The 10,075-nt window shown below is 40.4% G+C and overlaps 1 pseudogene; it reads left to right on the top strand.

The window, feature by feature from the left end:
- Positions 1-1,501: 1,501 nt before the first annotated feature.
- On the top strand, positions 1,502-9,859 carry LOC140360431 (von Willebrand factor A domain-containing protein 7-like; annotated as a pseudogene).
- The last annotated feature ends 216 nt before the right edge of the window (positions 9,860-10,075 follow it).

Below are 10,075 nucleotides of genomic sequence, written 5' to 3' on the forward strand. Positions count from 1 at the left end.
TATCTTTTACTGCTCCCAACTGTTCCTTCTTGCTAAAGTGACAAAACAAGTTATATTGAATTAAACAAATGGCATAAGCATTGCTTGATTAACAATTAACACTGATAAAACAGTGCAAACATGTTATTCCCAGAGAATGAACAGAACGAGAAGTGAAAGTCCAAACCTAGCTATAGTGAAGCGACTGCGTTTCTGCAACTTTGCCACTTTTATAAAAAATATATAGTTTTATTCTATAACAGACGTAATCATAATATGTCTGGTTATTTTTCACTATCAATTTATTATAATTTATAACAAATAGTCTAATGATGCTTTTTAAATAAATTGAAATGTTTTATTGCTCTATTAAAAGTTAATTACAATATAAATGTTTGTTCTGATCAGAACATCACACACTGGACTCCTGCATGAAACAATGCTGCGATGTGATTGGCTGATGGACCGTACACGCATAAACCTTTACGTTCCTCTTATTGCATGTTAAGAAGTCAAACAGACATCACGAGTCACGATTGATCTCACACATGGTGATGTGAGAGAGAGGGGACGCAAACTCAAACCCTCTCATCTCTAACTGAGGCTGCACAGGGGCCCGGGACAGGGGCCCGGGACAGGGGCCGCACACTGTTCACTCCAAAGTCTCACGTCAGAGGTTCTGGACGAGACGGAACTTAGTGACCCGGGGCACAGACGCCCCTCCCCGGCCTCACCTGCAGCTAACACTACGGGGCTGGTGTAAATGTTAAGCTTATTATCTTTCATTCACACATATTATTGTGCGCGGGGCAGAGCTCTCGTCGCCTCCACCCTGAGCGAACTAACGTGACAGAATCGTGTTGTTTTAAACAGCAGCATTAACCGTCTCTTTGTAAGATAAGTTCAATACCTGGAGAGTGTTGTTGAGTTTGCAGTTTCTTGTTTTCATGCAGTTTCTTGTTTCATGTTTTGGTCTTCTGCTCGCGCACAATGAAGTTGCCCAATCAGCGCAGGTTTGGTGCCTTGGTTGCCAGATTATAATTACAAATAACTGCGGTTTGTGCGTTATGTTACCGCTGTGTGCGCTGCCGCGCCAGCAGCACTACTACACTAGTGGCGCACGCTGCGCTTGCACTTCGCATAAAACGGGTTGCCAGATTGGGGGCCCTATTAAAGCCTCGGGGCCCTACGCGGCTGCTTAGTTCGCTTATAGGCTGGGCCGGCCCTGGCTACAGTGCTACTTTTCATCCATTTAATCTGTACAGACAAAACCTTGTCTCAATATTAAACTTAACAAAGGACATATTATATTATATTCATTTTATTATATACCATCACAGCTTTAGTATTTGATAACTGAATGTAACATTTAGTATTTATTTGTGAAAATGACATTTTTCCTAAATTGTGCAAAACAGAAATCTTCAAATTGTCATGATTACATAATATTATTGCACGTTAATCCTGATCTGGTGATAAATGTTTTTACAGAATCTTTGGCTGAGGCTGTGGCACTGTGAGAAGATGCCTGGCTTGTTCTTACTGACACTTGTGTCCCTGTTACCTGGAGCCATTGGTTTTAAAATCACATGGGGCCATACGTGGACTCATCAGAGCATTACAGAACAGGCCATCCTGAATGTCACCACACATGCCTGTCGCGCTGTGGCTGAAGCTGATGGCTTGGACTTTACTTTCCCTGTAAGAACTCCATGTTAACTGTATAAACATATGTCAGAATGCATATTTGGGACTCATTGCATGTGGTAATTTGAGCTAAACGTTTTGTTACAGGCATCGCTCACCACAGAAAATGTACTGGCAGCATGTGCAGCCCAGGAAGCAGGGAAGGCTTTTGGCAACAACAAGTTTTTCATTAAAGATACAAATAAACACGTGGATTTTGATTATCCATTTACCGCAAGTCGACATTTTGATAATGAAGAATTTAATGACAGAAAGAAGCACATCACAGTCGGATTAGACGCCGTGAAGGCCAGCATCAAGAAAGACAATATGTATAATGCAAGATTCAATCTTGGAGTAATCTTACATACTTTACAGGTGATGATACGGTTTTGAGATTAGTCATGTCCTTAATATTAAACCTTAACATGTGAAATTGTGAAATTATTTAGGATTTTTACAGTCACAGTAACTGGATTGAAATGGGAAATGACAGGCCAAATTCTAACGTGATCAGCAAACAGGAAAGCATTGGCCAAATAGCAGGTAAAACAAATAGTAAATGTATAACATTAATTTTAAATAACTTTACTATGAAATTGTCCTCAAGATGAATCAAGGCCAACCTGTCGCGACTGCGATGGAGATGATTGCACAGACAACATTTTAGAAGATATCCTCAGTGAAAAAGTCCTGACATCAGGCTATTTCATAATCAAACCATTAGGTGGGCATATCATTTTCAAAGTTTTTATTTATACATTAATTTGTAAAAATGTAAACTGTGTTTAACAAAATGTAATTTGTTTTGTTACTTACAGGAAAGGGAAAATGCAGTCACGGTAATTTTCTAGATGCATCAGCACTGATAACTCCTAAAGGTGGAATAAACAAGGACACTTCAACATCAAGTCATGGACACCTGCACGTTCGAGCCGCTACTGTCGCTGTAGCTGCGACCTCTGAGCTGCTGAATGATGTGCGCGGAGCTGCAGGAGACAAAGAGTTTCTACGGTACAATATCTACTAAAACCAGTTTAAGTTTTTAATAAGTCGAAAGTCATCAGTGAAAAAGATGAAATTCTACAAAATCTGACTCATGTTTGCATTCAAGAAGACATGATTGGTTCCTCTGTCCACAGAATGTTGGGGGTAATCCCTGTAAAAGCCCTGTGTTTTGTGATTGACACAACAGGAAGTGATGATATTGCAGCAGTGAGAGAAGTCACTTCAGAAATAATAAACAGAAGAGTGGGAACAAAGAATGAGCCTTCAGTTTAAATTCTCGTGCCTTTTAACGACCCTGGTAATGTTACTGTTTTTAAAGGACTTAGATTGCTGTTTAAGGATGTTCTTGTTGTTAAGTCTAAAATATTTTTTTATATGTTATTTTAGACTTTGGCCCCCTTATGAAGACAACTGATGCAACTAAATTCAAAAATGCCATAAATGCACTGACTCCAAGCGGTGGTGGAGATGCCCCTGAAATGTCTCTTTCTGGATTGCAGGTGATGCCTCAAATATGAAGTGCTTTAAAATAAAAACATGCCATAAACATTAACTCGTTAGTACATAGCTGGCTCTAACAAATGCCCCTATTGGCTCTGAGATTTATGTCTTCACTGATGCTGGAGCGAAAGACGCTCACTTGAAAAGTACAGTGGTTGCATTAATAGAAAGGACAGAATCTGTGGTAAGCGTGTTACATTCGTTTTGAACCCAAACCTGCAAACCTACATTATGTAAAAGGATTGCTGTTTTTCTTTTGTTATATTTAGGTAAATTTCATGATAACTAGTTTTTCTAGTTTCCGTCGACAGTGGAAATCAGCAGACCAAAGTTCGCCTGTCGGGTTCAGACAGTCAAGTGTACAAGGACCTGGCTTTTGCTTCGGGAGGCCAGGCTGTGGAAGTGACAAAAAATCAGCTCTTGGAGGCAACCAATGCTGTTCTAGAAACTTCACAATCAAATGTGGTACGGTGTAAAAACAATGACTTTATTTTTAACCATTTAAAAGGAGACATATCATGCTTTTTTGGGGGTACTCAGTATAGAACTATAAGTGTACATGTTATAAGTACATCATGATTTTACATTATGTTCAAAAACTGATTATAGTGGGATTTTACCTTAGCAAGCAGCAGATTGTCATTCATATGTTTTTATTTTTGAAAACTGGTTATATTTTAATTGTTACTGTATTTTATGTAAAAGCCCTTGTAAAGACGCACATTGAGAATCAGCCCTGGCTAAAATGTCATACGTTACATGAACTATTAATGAAGCATACTTAGAATAAAACAAATAAAATATTTGGCACAATATTGTCCACTCTTCAAGGTGACCCTTCTGCAGACCGTCAGGAACCCTGGAAAGTTGGAAAATTTCACCTTCACAGTGGATGAAACTGTGACAAACCTCACCATCTACATAACTGGGACCAGCAGGGACTTCCTTCTGGTCAGCCCCACAGGTGATTTATGTTTTCAAAAAAGAAGTGAATCTTCTGTCCCAGAGCTAACGGAAGTGAAGCGGTGTAGCTCTTTGTGGAGGTTCTGTCAGAGATAATCTTTACTTTTACAGTTTTGCAAACACATCGCCCTCATTTAAAGACAATCTTTTCCAAGAATAAACTTACATCTAATATTAAAAATACTCACAATGAAAAGATAGGTCCTTAGAATAATACAGCAGAATTAGACAGAAAAGTAAATATTGATCTGGTATTTTCATTACAAACGTTGCATGCAGACAAACACTTGAATCCTCTGTTCTGAACCACTTGCTGGCCTCTGTCTGGTCTTAGGTGTGGTTCAGGAGGGAACTGCCACAAATGGATCACTCGTCACTTCAACTGTGGCTGTTGGAAACCTCCAAGCTTTAATCATGAAAATAGAAGTGGGATTGTGGGAAATGCGGATGCGTTCAACAAACCCCCACTCCCTGAAGATTACAGGTATGGGCATATGATTGTACATTTTGAAGCTAAATCATTCTTATTCGTATCTATCAGAATAACAATATTAATTTAGTCCATCACAATTTTCTTTTAGCAAATCCATTTATTTGCGGTGTGCGACGGGGCTGGGCCCCGTCGCACACCGCTTCATTGCGCTCGTGGTCTGTCGCTCTGGTGGCTGGCACATGTGTTGAAGCTGGGGTCCGATGTGTCCGGCTATGATGCGGTCAGCTATTACCCGTCAAGGGTGCGCGCTCAAGAGCCGATACAGAAAAAAGCTTCGGGGTTGAGCCACCAGCCCGTCGCTGCCTTGTCTTTGCTGCCTTGTCTTTGATGCCTTGTCTTTGATGCCTTGTCTTTGATGCCTTGCTTTATGCCTTGACTGAAATGCCCTTTATGCCTTGTCTTTACTCCTTTACTGCAATGCTTTGTCTTAACAAAAATGTATATCTATTTATAATAAATCAATGTAACGTATCTGAATGGCCTCCTTTTTAATCAAAGTGAATGAACCTGTGCGCCTTTAGTTTTAATATGGTCCTGGGCCCATTAATGTCCAGGTGGTGTTGTTGGTATTTCTTAAACTGTGTATTAGAGAGCGTCTTCAGCGGGCACCTCACCGCATGTCATGCCACACTAATTTTGAATCCAAATAGAAGCTCAGTGTAAATTGAGGCATACACTAAATTCACCTCATGGACCAGTTTTGTAGTTATCAGATTCTTTGACTCTATATTGAATCCACATGACCCTCTGACCCTCTGATGACCCTCTGATGACCCTCTGATGACCCTCTGATGACCCTCTGTGCATGTGAACATAGTTTCACACAGTTAAGATAAAGAACAACACATACACAAAAACAACAACTCCTGCACACTGTAATTCTTGGTTCTGTCACATGATCCACTCTCTGGATCATGTGCTTCTGTCAATTACCTAAGAAAACCTGAAAACGAGCTCATATTAACCTGATGTTATTTGAAAATTCAGAAAATATGTTAAAGATGAGTCCGTAAACATAGACAAGACAATTTCATTCATTCACACTCACACAAACAAACATAATGTTAGTGACACATGAAGTCCAAAATAAGGGCCAACCAAAAAAAAAAAGCGCTGCACTACGAGAATAATGTCATTAATTGATGAGAAAAAAGACATTAATTATTAAGAAAAAGGTCGAAGTCAGAAAAAAGTCGTAAATTAACGACAAGAAACTCCTTAATTAATGAGAAAAAAGTCGTAGTTTAGGGGCCGATTGAAAGTGACGTGATCAGTTCACTTTCAGCACCACGGTCAGGACGCACAAGAACGGGCTTGGATGAGTTGACAGTTTAGAACTACATAAAAGCCTGAAATAGATGTTAAAGTGTTTCCTGGCCTTTAAAACAATGTCTTACGTGTGTGTTAATTACAAGACAAGGCACTGCGTTTAGCAGCACCTTTCCTGTTACGCATCATTCACTGACAGTTGGATAAACGCTTTACTTTCTCCATGTTGTAGCCGTAGTGCAACATGGGCTCAAACAGCAGGCGTGCTCCGCGCCACAGCCGCCCTCAGACAGGAGGAGCAGCCTCGCTGTTATATTCACACGTTCTCTGCTCCTCTAAGTTGTTTCTCTACGTGGGCACTTTGCGCACAGTCACTATTCTCACGCGCTCATTGTGTGCACTTAAGTTTTATGCCCGGATTCTAACCTTTTGTGATCCCTTAGACAAACTCAGTAAAACACACAGAACACAAACATCCGTCTGCGCTTCCTCTCAGCTCCTCCTGACGCCCGGATCGTGTTTGGCACAGCCAAAAAGCGACAAGTTTTACGCACACGCATCATCCATACATTATCCATACATCATCCATACATCATCCATACATCATCCATACATCATCCATATGTAGCAAGCGAGGTGTTTTGATATTGTGATAAGTTAAATTAAAAAGACCAATAACACCACCTGGGCATAAATGGGCCCAGGACCATATAGGAAACATTAAAAGGCGCACTCAGGTACGTTCATTGATGAGGCAGTGCTGAATAAGTTACATAAATTATTTTCGGTTAGCAGTTTAACTGGTGGTATTTACAGTTTGTGATCATCTTTAGTCATATTACGTAAAGTACACATGGTCACAATATACAATGTTCCGACTGTAAAAGAAAACAGAAAATGGTAAACAAAACAGAAAACGGTGATTAACAGGGCGAGTAAAAGGCTAGTAAAAGAAAAGGGCCAGTGCCTTTGGATATTCATAGTCCAAGACGCACCACGTTAGGCCCCCACGACGAGCCATTACATTCCTGTCCAACCCGCCCGGTACCAGCTACACCAAGGGCCCCAGCTGGGGACATGACCACCTCGTAGCCGGCTACACGGAGGACCCCGGACCACACTTGAAATGGGGCGCAATGGAGGGTGGCGACATGCGGCGTCCAGCATCCAACGGCACTAAAGTACACAATCGCTAGTCTTAAAAGTACTTAAATGCATAGATTTTGCGGGACATTTAGAAAGAAGTTTACCTGGCCCTTCTGAGACAACCCTCACGACCAACCGGAATGCGGAAGTGGCAGACATGGGACGCAAGAGCTAGGAAGTTTTTATAGTGCAGATGTGCGCCATCTGCCAGCGTGATGGGCACACTGCTACCATGGATATATTATAATATCAGACTGCTACGCATAGATCATGGCATGAGCTCCAACACACGCGAGCACCAACACCGGAGTACATCATTTTACAGGTCCAGGACCTGACATGGGGACACTGCACCGGGACAGGAAGTGTCCTGTCTGTGACTATGTCGGGGACAGGAAGTGCCTTGTCTGTGACTATGTCGGGGACAGGAAGTGCCTTGTCTGTGACTATGTCGGGGACAGGAAGTGCCTTGTCTGTGACTATGTCGGGGACAGGAAGTGCCCTGCCTGTGATCACATTCCCCAAAATATTGACAGTTTTCAGAAGTTGTTCATTACCTCTTGTTGCAACCAGTTTAATAAAACATTTCAATATTTTGATTGCTGTCAATCAAAACAACCATTCTCGATCTTTAATAATATACAGAACTCTCAGTAATTAAGTTTACACCAGCTGAATTTACTTATTCTTTTAATGTTCTGAGATGATTCTAATAAACAAATAGATTACACTTCTGATGCTTTGCTTCTAGTATCATATTTATATAATTGAGTTTACAGTTCATCTTTCCCTTTTCACTTTTGTATGTCCACTAGGCTGTGAATCTTTAGGCAATTAACTCTTTATTGTAATTAAAAAAAAAGAAATCATACTAAATTAGGTTTTGAAACTATTTTTGATTCTCTCTCTATAAATATTAACTTTTGTGGATATTGTACCATGATCACACTTATTTAAGTCTATTTGACAAAGTTAATTATCAATATAGTCTACTGCATTTAATACTCTATTTCAGGACAAATGGGACTCTGGCCCTTTAACTCCGACACATGTTGTAGCTGTACTTAGCCATTAGCTTTCCCCCTGCTAACAACAATAACAACATAGCCTCTATCCCAGCTCAAGTCTATGTTTCAATGAAGTTACATCATAAAGCATTATTCAATAGTTTAAATCTACTTTTACCAGTTTACTAACAATGTGAAACGTCTGTTTAAATGGAGCATTTTACTGTGATATACAGTGAAACTCTTGACTTGATTTAAAATTGATTGAGATTTCAGAATCAATCCAAAAACACATAGTAATAACCTTTAAAGCTGTAAAATCAATGATTTTACTTAACTTACTCATTCCACCATCCCTAATGTTCACATCTCCTCACAGTGTGTTTCACCTGGTTTGATGTGACACTTTTCATCAGTGTTCTTTGTGTCAGGTGAAACGTCCCTGACATCCTTCTGCTGCCTCCTTGGCCTCCTGTCCTCTCCCTCTGCCACGTCCTCTGCCCTGGACCAGTATCATCCACATCCTCTCTGACCATGATGGCATGTCAGGTTCTCTCTGGAAACATCTCAGACGAAAAACACACAAAAATCACCATCATGCAATTAACCACAAGCTTTAGGAAAAATATTACTTTTGTAGATTTAGACCTCCTAATTTCTTATTTCCAAATTATTAAGTATTCGTTATTTATTAGAATTCAGTTTCTTTTTTTTGTTTAATGCAAAGCAATAGCATGGCACTAACTTCCTGACTAATGGTTTCAAAGTATATTCAATACTTCCCGTTGTGGCATCCACTGTTCCCATGGTCAGAGCGGTGGCAGAACGAGGGTGAGAGGTCAAGGATCGAAGCAAGCCAGGGTCAGAGCCAGGAGCCTGTAGAGGTCAAGGGTCAGAGCCAAGAGCCTGTACAGGTGAGAGAACACTCACAACAACAATTAGTTCTGCAGCAGGAAACTGTAAGCATAGTTCTTCAGTCGCTATGTTCTACTATTAAATATATTTGATGCTTTATAAGCTTTAAATTTTAATAGTTTGTGTAATCTGCTGTGATTCTCCTGTGTACTTTGACCTCGCTGCAGATATGACAACTTTTCACAGCTGCAAACTCAACTCTATCTGTGTTTAGTCTGCGTGAGAGCAGAGGTCAGAGTCCAGTCTGGTCTGTTTCAAAAAACAAAAACATTGCCACAGTCTCATAGTGATCTTGGGACCTCCAAAATTAATTTAGCAAAAGGTTTAGCTTCTAAAACCCACCAAATCCATTTAACGTTACATAACACCGCTATTAGCAAAACAAAACTGAATCTCAGTTGCTCATGTGTCAAAAAAAATCATAAGCAGGAGCAAAAATAGCTGATAAGCTCATTGTTCCATGTCATCTTGAAAAAAAAGAAGAAGAAAAAAAGAAGTCTTTGTCTGTTCTCAAAGCTGCGTTTCATCCCGGTGGAAGGTCAACGTCAAGGTCAACAATGGCAGGAACGGCACTGGTGTGGAGGACGTCTACCTCAGACAGGGCAACGGGACCATGACCTCCAGAATAGCTTTGAGCAATGCTAAAATGGTGACGTACGAGGCCACCTGTTGTTCGCCTGCAGCAGAGATCGTAGTCGTGGATGGCGTCGGTAACGTGGGCTCCTGCACTTTCACAACTCCAACGGCCAGTCTGACCACAACCGCCGCCGCCGCCAATACCAACAATAGTAATAGTGGCATAGCTCAAACAACAGTGTCCACGGCGTCCACATGTGTCTATCCTTTGTCTCATCCTCTGCCTGCTTGGGTTTCATATCACCAGATGAAATAAGACGTAAGAAGCAAAAACAACATAATGAAGAATATTGAAGTATTTATGAATATATTTTATGGTGGAATGTACGTTTTATTTATCCTACACTATTTATTTCACTCTTAACTTTGTACTTAACTGTCTGTTCCTCTGTTGCTTTTGTTTTTTTATCTCTATTCATTGCAGAACAATATGTAAACAATATCTAGACTAAGCCATAAATTGTACAAACAT

Source organism: Eucyclogobius newberryi, unplaced genomic scaffold, assembly GCF_026437365.1.
Source record: "Eucyclogobius newberryi isolate DKJ021-1_F unplaced genomic scaffold, fEucNew1.0.hap1 SCAF_15, whole genome shotgun sequence".
Classification (NCBI taxonomy): Eukaryota; Metazoa; Chordata; class Actinopteri; order Gobiiformes; family Gobiidae; genus Eucyclogobius; species Eucyclogobius newberryi.